The 9133-nt window shown below is 40.2% G+C and overlaps 1 long non-coding RNA gene across 3 annotated transcripts; it reads left to right on the top strand.

Moving 5' to 3' along the window:
- Positions 1–522: 522 nt before the first annotated feature.
- On the top strand, positions 523–7956 carry LOC105087406 (uncharacterized). 3 transcript variants are annotated; one of them, XR_010382689.1, is made up of 5 exons: positions 523–2405; positions 2504–2566; positions 4278–4331; positions 6469–6508; positions 7267–7956. It is a non-coding gene; the product is annotated as an uncharacterized LOC105087406 (long non-coding RNA). The 3 variants fall into 3 exon arrangements; XR_010382688.1 differs by lacking the exon at positions 4278–4331 and having other exon boundaries at positions 532–2405; XR_837013.3 differs by lacking the exons at positions 4278–4331; positions 6469–6508 and having other exon boundaries at positions 538–2405.
- The last annotated feature ends 1177 nt before the right edge of the window (positions 7957–9133 follow it).

Below are 9133 nucleotides of genomic sequence, written 5' to 3'. Positions count from 1 at the left end.
GTATCTCTCCTTTTATCAATTGTGGGTCAAAAGAAGTAGGATCCACAGGCATTGAGCATCCTGTGACTATCTTAAAGGGTCAGAGTTTATGAGTTCCACAAGGGATGGACCAGAGATTTAAAAGGACAAACAGTGATGCTTTTGGCCAAGGTATTTGGAGCACCTCTACACATTTTGTAATGGAGTCTTAATAGTGCCATTAGTGCATTTGACTAAACCAGAGAATTGAGGATGGTAAGCTAAGTGAAAGTGTTGTAAAACTGGCCAAACAGCACAGACTTGTCAAAGCACCTGGTCAGAAAAATGAGTCTCTCAATCACTATGAAGTTTGAGAGGAGTTCCCCAGGTAGGGATAATCTATTCCAAAATGACATTAGCCCAAGGAGAGGCAGTAGTCTGTCTGCAAGGGAAAACTTCTGTCCAATGTGAAAACATACAGATCATAACTAAACAGATTTATATCCATTAGACAAAAGAAGTTGTATGAAATCCATTTGCCTGACCTTGAATGGCCCACTAGGCAGTTTAAAATGTCCAGACGCTGTATGAACAGGCTTCCCTGGGTTGTAGTTTGGACAGGTGGGACAAGTAACCTTGTTAATGTTTCCTCACCAATACTGATTCATGAAGGCTCTCATTCTGTCACAGACTGAAGGTTTAATGAATGCACAGTGGTGAGTGAGAATTTTAGAGTCTCCAGTAGGACTGGCTTGTTATTTGGTCAAAACCAGAGCTTTCTCTTTTTATCAAACCAACAATTGTTGAATTTCCAAACTTGTTTTTCCTTTTCTGACGCCAACTGTTGAGTCTTTCTATAGCCAGTTTAAAAAAAAAAAAAAAAACTATTATTGGGGGAAATATCCACTTGGACCACAACAGAAGTTTGACTGCTCTTCATTCCTTCAAGGGCAGCATTCCTTGCAGAAACATCACTAAGTGATTTCCTTGGTTTCCAGAGAGTCAAGTTTAGAACCCCCAGAATCTTAACAGCTAAAGTGACAGTTAAAAATATTATATTCAGTAATTCCTGAACGTAAGGGCCATTTTAAATTTTATTTCCACTGGAAGTAGGGAAGCTACATTGCTTCCATAACATTCCAGAATCATGAGCTGCTCCGTGGATAAATATTGCCAGTTTTGTCCTTGCCTAAAGTATAAGCACAGGCACCAGTGTGCAGTTCAGCCTGCTGGGCTGAAGTAGCCACAGGCAAAGATGACGCCGCAACAGCATCACGTTGTAACAGCATAACAAGCACGTTGCCATTGTGGACAAAAGGTTCCACTGTCAACTTTTAAAATTAGACCATCCATGAACTATGAGAAATCGATGTTACTGCATGGAATTTCTAGTAGACCATTCTAAGGAGCCAGGAAGCATTCAGCATTAGGAAGTCATGAGGTACTTCGCTGGTGACCGAGGGAAGAGTAGCCAGGTTAAGGGTATTATTGTTATTGTTGTTGTTATTATGGTTGTTATAAAATAAAAGGGTGAAGAACAGTTAACAAAAGCCCTTCACAGGAGGTGAGGTGACAAGCTGAGGAATGTTGAGTGTGATGAGAATTCAGGAAAGCTGCTACTTCATGAGATACAAAAGTGGTCAAAGGGGATTCCACGATGGTTTTCTCGATGGCCTTAGCCAAAAGGGCAGTGACTGTGAGCCTCTAAGACAAGGTCCAGTTGCTGGCTATAATACTCTATGGGTTGATGGTGGTCCCCATGTTTTTGAGTGAGCACCCCAAAGGCAGTCCCTTCCTGCTCATAAAAAAAAAAAAAAAAAGGAAATGTGATAATTGGGATGCCTGAGGGCAGGTAGGTTCATCAGACTCTCCTTTAAGGCCTTGAAGACTTTGTAATCCAGTTCTTCCCATAAAAGTGGGTCATTATTGTGGAGAATAGCATATAGAAGTTTGGCCATCAGAGAGAAATAACCAACTAACCCGAGAAACTCTTGCAGTTGGCACTTAGTTTTGGGTTTGGGGAAACTTAGGACATCATGAAGTCTATCTGGATCTAGGTGTAGCCCTTGTTCTAATATCAGATGTCCCAAATATTGAACCTGGATTTGGGCAAACTGCGATTTTTCTTTAGCGACCTTCTGTCCCTTTAAGGCTAAAAGCTTTAGTAAGTGAATCTTTATTTAGCAAGCTGTTTTCCTCTGAGGAGTCTTGAGAAGGAGTGTAAAGAAGCAAATCATTCACTTACTGCAACAAAGTTTAACTTCTAGGGAACTTTCTGTCCTGCAGATCAGGCTTTGGGATTTGCAAGAAATAAAAAAGGACTCTTAGTAAAACCCTGTGGCATTAGTGTCCAAGTGAATTGTTTTTCTTCCTAAGTGAAGGGGAAAAGGTATTGGGCAGCTTCGTCGACTGGAATACCAAAGAATGCACCGCACAAACCAGTTACAGTAAAGAGTTTACTTCCTATGGGAGCGGATGTTAGTAATGCATGAGGGTTAGGAACAACAGGGTGTTCAGGGATAACAATGTTGTCTATTGCTTGTAGGTCCTGGGCAAACCTCCTTCAGCCCTTAGGTTTCCTCACCAGTAAAATGGGAGTGTTACAAGGGTAAGTACAAGGCATAAGGAGGACTTGGGTCTTATAACCTTCTGTTATGGGCTTTGTGCTTTCAAGGACTTCTTTATTTACAGGGTATTGATTCATCCTGAGAAGATGTTTTGAGGGATATGCTTTTTTATCGAAATATAATTGATGTGCAACATTATACAAGTTACAGGTGTATAATATACTGATTCACAATTTTTAAAGGTTATACTCCATTGAGGGGCCTATTTGAATCCTGATGGGAGGAATTTTGCTAATATCAGTTGCAGATTTTGCCCATAAGGAAAGTGGTAGCTGATTCAATAGGGACAAATGATCAGTGTTTCCAGAATCTGCTCTAATACCATCAGAGATGGAAATAAAAGATGTCAGGGGGTCATTTAATGTACCTGGTGAGTTCCTTTGATGAGTACTATCAGTTTCTAGAATTACTTACCCCTTTTGAAGGAATGAAATTCTGACATGATACTTCTCTAAGAAGTCTTAGCCTAATAAATGGATAGGTGTGGAGGAAGTAAGGAGAAAGGGTGGGTACCTCTCAAAAGGCCTAAACAAAAGGGAATAGGTTCAGAAACAGGAACCTCCTGGGGTTCATTAGAGATCCCCACTATTTGAACTGGTTGAGCAGTTGGAGGCAGAAGTTATTTAATAGTAGTGGGGTTGAGCACCAAGAGGGTGGCTCTGGTGTCTATTCGTACTGGAAGCAACTCGTCTCCAATCTGGAGAATATTTCTCCATGCTGATTAAGAGGGAGGATTGGGAAGAGTTCCTGTGGTTCCTAGGAGCCCCATCACTGAGAATTGGAAGGATGCTGGAAAGGCTGGTTAGAGAGTTGAAGGTGCTTAAGTTTGTAACAATCTTTTCCCCAATGTCCTGGCTCTTTGTAATAACAGAAACTAGGAGGATTTTAGTTTCATTTAGGAACCTTCATTTTCTGGAGTTGAAGATTAAGAATTTTGGTGGTCTTTCGTTGAAGTAGCTCATCTAGACTGCAAGAGAGGTGGTTTGCCAGATTAACTAAATCTGGAGTACACCTAATTTCCTATTCTACCTTGTCCTTTTTACTAGAAGGGAATTGGTTCAGTCAATTAATAGAGTTAAATGCTACCCAGATGTAATAAACATCTGCAGGAAGACCAGAATTTTCTTTAAAGATAATCTGAAGTCAGTTGTACTAATCATGAACAGACTCACCTGATTTTTGTGTGCAAGGCTGAATTTTGCTCCAATCAACAGACTTTTTCAAAGTCCTAGGAATTGCTTGATGAAGTCACCTAGTGACTTCTTGAGACTGATCATGTAATAAGTCAGTGTAATTCTGTTACCAAACTGAAGTTGAGTCTACTTGCCCAATGCACAGCAAAGCCAATCTACTAATACTGGGTTGTGGTGAAGGAAAGTACAATGCCTGCTGCAGGGCACCAAGCAAGGAGAATGGGCAGCCAGCATTCAAAAGACCATAACTCCTCCATGGCTTTCAAGGAGGGGTTTTTAAAGAATATGAAGGAAAGAGTCACAGGGTGCATGATCAATTCATGTACAATTTTCTTTTTCTTTTCTTTTCTTTTCTTTTCTTTTCTTTTCTTTTCTTTTTTAATTGAAGTATAGTCGGTTTACAATTTTGTGTTAATTGATGGACAATTCTCTGATTGGTTGATGGTGAGGTAACAAGGTGAAGTTTCAGAAATCAATATCATCAATCCTTTGGTTCCAGCTGGTCTGGGGTCTACATGCTTGTGGTCAGCAGTTTCCATCTGGTGGGGATCAGGTCTGTAAAAACCACTTACGAATATGCATCAGATGTTTTATCTATATCCTTCAGGGAGGAATGAAAGGTCCTGTGATTCTGCTATATGGCTGATTAATTGTTTAAATTGTTACCAGTTCTCCTGCCTGAGTGCTGTTCCTTGTTTCTGTGTTGTTCTCATTCGTCTGTTCTCATTCCACTAATCATTAACTTTTGAGCTAGGTTTTTTGAAACTTTTAAGCCAGACTTTTTGGAACCTGGGGAAGGTTCAGGAGACTGCAGTTTTTGTCTAAGCAAGAGGTGGGGAACACAAAAGGATCTGCTACCAAGGAAGTGTGCAGGGATTGCTCAGTTTCAGTTCTAGAAACCCTTCAGGACTTTCCCAGTTAGCAGTTTTCATCCTATGCTGGGTCTGACCTTTGCTGACAAGCATATGAACTAATCTATGTAAGTCAGAGAAACCAGATTGAAATGTTAGAATGACAGTATTAAATTCCTCAGCAAATCTGTGAGGCACTTTGGTCACTTTAGGAAAATCTCTGACAGTGGCTCACAGTTCAGCTTTAGCCCAGGGAGTGTAAGAAATTAAGGGCTTAGTTCCTGGGTCTTCAGAAGGCTTAGTTTTTAAAGAACAGGTTCTGACAAGTTCAGAGGAAAAAGGAGTAGGAGAGTTTCAGGGAAACAGGTAAGTTTGGTGAGAGAATCAGTATGGGGGATTTGAGGGTATAGTAGAGGGATAGTTGGCATGGAAGTGAAGGAGGAAGATGGAGCCAGAGTTGGAATCTGAGAACAAGAAACCAAGAAAGAGGAGCCCCAGGGTGTGGGAGGCGTTTCGTCTTTCTTTAATTGTTTGTTTTCCTTAGTTAATCTTAAACTCTTATTTTGCAGAGAGGCAATTTTAATCTACTGATAATGTTGGGATGCTTCAAAAATACCAATCAAAATAAGCATTCCACTCAGTTCTGGAAATTTTTGAGGTCCAATTCAATTTTAAGAAAATTAAGTTTGGAGATTTCAAAAGTTTTCCATAATGGCCACTGATACTCTATATTGCCTTTGATCAGGTCAATCATGTACATGAGGAAGGACTGTGGATTTTAAACAAAATCAGCATGAGTCTCTGTGGGTGTGTGCCCTCAAAATATTAGATAACTGGGATCCTCTTTCTTAGAGGTTTTGCCTCTAGAGTAAAGGACAATTTTCAAATGGCTTAAACAACTTATTGTATAAATGACTCAATTGAAACAGCTTGGTAGCCAGTCCTAGGTAGTCCTAAGAAGACAGGTTGGTTCCATGGGAGCCAGGCCAAAGGGTTGTTTTTGTTTTTTTTTTTTTTTCCTTTGCCAATCTCCAGAAGACAGCCCCTCCAAAGGAACAGGCCAAAAGCTAAAAAACCGAGCAGCTTAAGAGAAACAATGTGTGTTCCTGAAGAACAAAGTCAAAGACTAGCCAGTTTCAGTGAATCAGTCTGATCTCAAAATCAGACCAAAGTGCCAAATGAATATTCACATATACAACAAGGCCTTAATCAGAAAAATGAAACCTTTGAATAGATCCCGAATAAAACCTGGAGAGCTTCAAACACAAAAGAAGGTGCAAGCTCAGAGCCCAGAGAAAGACTTCATACCCCAGGGTCAATGAGAAGGCAGCAAGTGACCATGGCTCTATTGTGGCTCCCACAGCTGTTTGCTCTCCAGCCCCGAGCCATCAGGAGTGTCTTGTGGGCCCCCAACCACAAAAATGTTGAGCTGAAACAAATAGACTGCCAGATATTTCTCCAGCAAAGATGGGTTTATTTGAGATCAGCAGAGAATTGCAATCTGGGTTTGCAACCATGGCAAATCATATACAAATCCCCTGCGTGGCAACACTTTTATAGAGAGGAAAAGGAAGTTTAGAGGGTTATAGTAAATAAAGAGTCTATGGCTTTTTTTTTTGGCTGAGTCCTTGCCAAGAAGGAAAAGGAGTCTTCCGGTTGGACTCTGCATGAGTGCTCCCCTTTCTGGTCTCCCAACTCTATTTGAGGTTACTGTGTATTAATTAACTTTTTAAGAAATTTATTTAATGAAGTATACAATGTTGTGAATTTACAATGTTGTGTTTCTGGTGTACAGCATAGTGATTCAGTTATACATATATATATTCTTTTTCATTATAGATCATTACAAGATATTGAATGTGGTTCGCTGTGCTATACAGTAGGACTTTGTTTATCTATTTTATATATAGTAGTTTGTATCTGCTAACCCCAAACTCCTAATTTATCCCTTCTCCCTCTTTCCCTTTAGGTAATCATAAGTTTGTTTGCTATGTCTGTGAGTCTCTTTCTGTTTTGTAAATAAGTTCATTTGCATCATTTTCTTAGAGTCCACTTATAAATGATATATGGTATCCATCTTTCTCTTACTGACTTACTTCATTTAGCATGTTAATTTTTTATACTTCCAAGATTGGCAATTCAGAACAAAGCTGTTATAAACATAAATGTGCAGCGTTTTGTGTGGACATTCGTTTTCAACTCATTTGGCTAAAAACGAAAATTGCTGCATCATGTAATAAGAGTATGTTCACCTTTGTAAGAAACTGCCGAACTGTCTTCCAAAGTGGCTGTACCATTTTGCATTCCCAGCAGCAATGAATGAGAGTTCCTGGAGCTCCACATCCTTGTCAGCATTTAGCATTGTTTATGTTTTGAATTTTAGCCATTCTAATAGGTATGTAGTGGTATCTCCTTGTTTTAATTTGTAATTCCCTGAGGACACATGATGTTGAATGTCTTTTCATACACATACTTATCATCTTTATATATTCCTTTAGTGAGGTATCTCTCTAAATCTTTTGCCCATGTTTAAATTGGGTTGTTTGCATTCTAACTGTTGAGATTTAAGAGTTCTTTAGCTTTTTTTTTTTTTTTTAATTGTTTACTTATGGTAGTCCCTCTCTCTTTCCTTCACAGGTCTCTCCAGTTCCACTCCCTCCCGATTCTCATCTGTGATCTTTCTTCCTGCAGAAAGACAACACAACACCAGAGAAGTGTGTTCTTTGCCTACTGGCAGAGAAAGGGATTCTGCTAGCGCAGCTGAGGGGGGGCAATTAAAAGCATGTTTTAAATATTTCCTTGGTTAAAAGCATTAAGTTTGATAAAGACTCTCTCTCTCACTCACTAAACTCTAGATTTACATCTGATAATACTGGGTAGTGTGAACAAAAATACTGCAACCATATCAGTAAACAAAGAATGCTGAAACCAAGTCATCAGCGGCTGCCGCCACCCCCAAGTAAGGACAGGCCTGCAGCCCAGCCTCTGCAGTCACTCACAAAGGTGCACTCTGAGTGGACTCAGAATAAGCAAGGACAGGATACTGGCCCTAGATAGCTAGGTGCTTGTCAAAGGAATGAATTCAGTGAGCCCAAATGTTTGCTTCCTCCTATACATAGAAAAGCACTCAATTCTTTAACTTGAGATGCCTGGTTTTCTTTAGATAACAAGCAATCTTTTATTGTTCCAACTACCTGGTCTTTGTTGTAAAGCTCCTATATATCCTAGCTCCTCCCCTACCTCTTCGGAGCAGTCCCTCAGAGCAATCTGAGAGGCTGTCATCCCGGCTCGAGTCCTCCCGCCAAATAAAACATAACTCTTAACTTTTAGGCTGCGCATTTATTTCAGTCGACAGTAGCGTATTTTTATAGTCAAATGAGTGGGAAAAATAATATATGCATTATGCTACAGAATAATCACCAGAATTGTCTCAAGCATATTCTTTGGCCACTGAAGGGGGGGGGGTTCTGATTTGACTAGTATATAAAGTACTTGAGGAGAGTCCTTAGAAATAAAACCCAGAATATTAAGTTAAAGGGGACCTTTGGGGGGCTATTTTATTCTGTAGTGACAGGGGAGCCATTGAGGGCTATTGGGAAGCAGTGGAAAAGAATCAGGCTTTTGCCTTTCATGCTCTGCGATGATTACACAGTAATTACGCTTAGTAATTGATATGCCAATGCAGTTTTAAAAATTGGAGCCTGACTGCTCCATCTTAGAAAGTCTCCAAGCCTTCCTTTCTCTCTTTATAAATTGGGGTTAATGCTTTCCTCCAAACTGAAATGAGGATTATATGAGAGAGTGTGTGAAGTGTTTATCATAATCTTATTTCATTCTTAAAACAACCCCTCCTCATTTATCCCCTGTGACTAATTATTTTACTTTAAGTGTCACACCTTGTAATGTTGGAGGACTGGGACCCATGTGTCTGCTCTCCCAGGCTCTCATCTGCCAGGCTGTCCTTATCTAATGTATCATTGATAAGGATGCTGTTGCTAGTGCATTTTTACAGCAGGCCAGGCAATTTGTTAAGTGCAGTAGGTACCGTATCTCATTTAAACCCCACATGCAAAGTGAAAGGAAAGTAACTACAAAGTCAGACAGAATGTCACACACATTTGTAGAGAAAAGTGAAAGAGCAATTAAAACTTCTCCCTCAAGAACAAGGCAAGATGATGTATCTTGTGATTGACTCATGTATACCTCAGGAGTGACCCAGGAAGTATTTCTGGAGGTACTGTTTAGAGTTCCATGGGTCAGAGGACCCAAGAATTTGCATTGAAAAAGAGATTGAGCTTTTCATCATGTTTATTAAGTTCTCCAGGAGACAGATACGGAGGGAGAGTCAGTAGGCAGCTCCTCAAAAAAACTCCACCATTGTAACCTTCCACTAGTCACTGGGGTTACAGCGTCACAGACCAGGACGCGCTTTCCTGGAGTTTACATTCTGGTAGAACTGCAGACCGTGGTCAAGTGGGTTGGAGAGAGGAGGACTACTTCCGTA

The sequence above is a fragment of the Camelus dromedarius genome, chromosome 10 (assembly GCF_036321535.1).
Source record: "Camelus dromedarius isolate mCamDro1 chromosome 10, mCamDro1.pat, whole genome shotgun sequence".
Classification (NCBI taxonomy): Eukaryota; Metazoa; Chordata; class Mammalia; order Artiodactyla; family Camelidae; genus Camelus; species Camelus dromedarius.
This window is presented reverse-complemented; position numbering and strand designations above follow the sequence as displayed.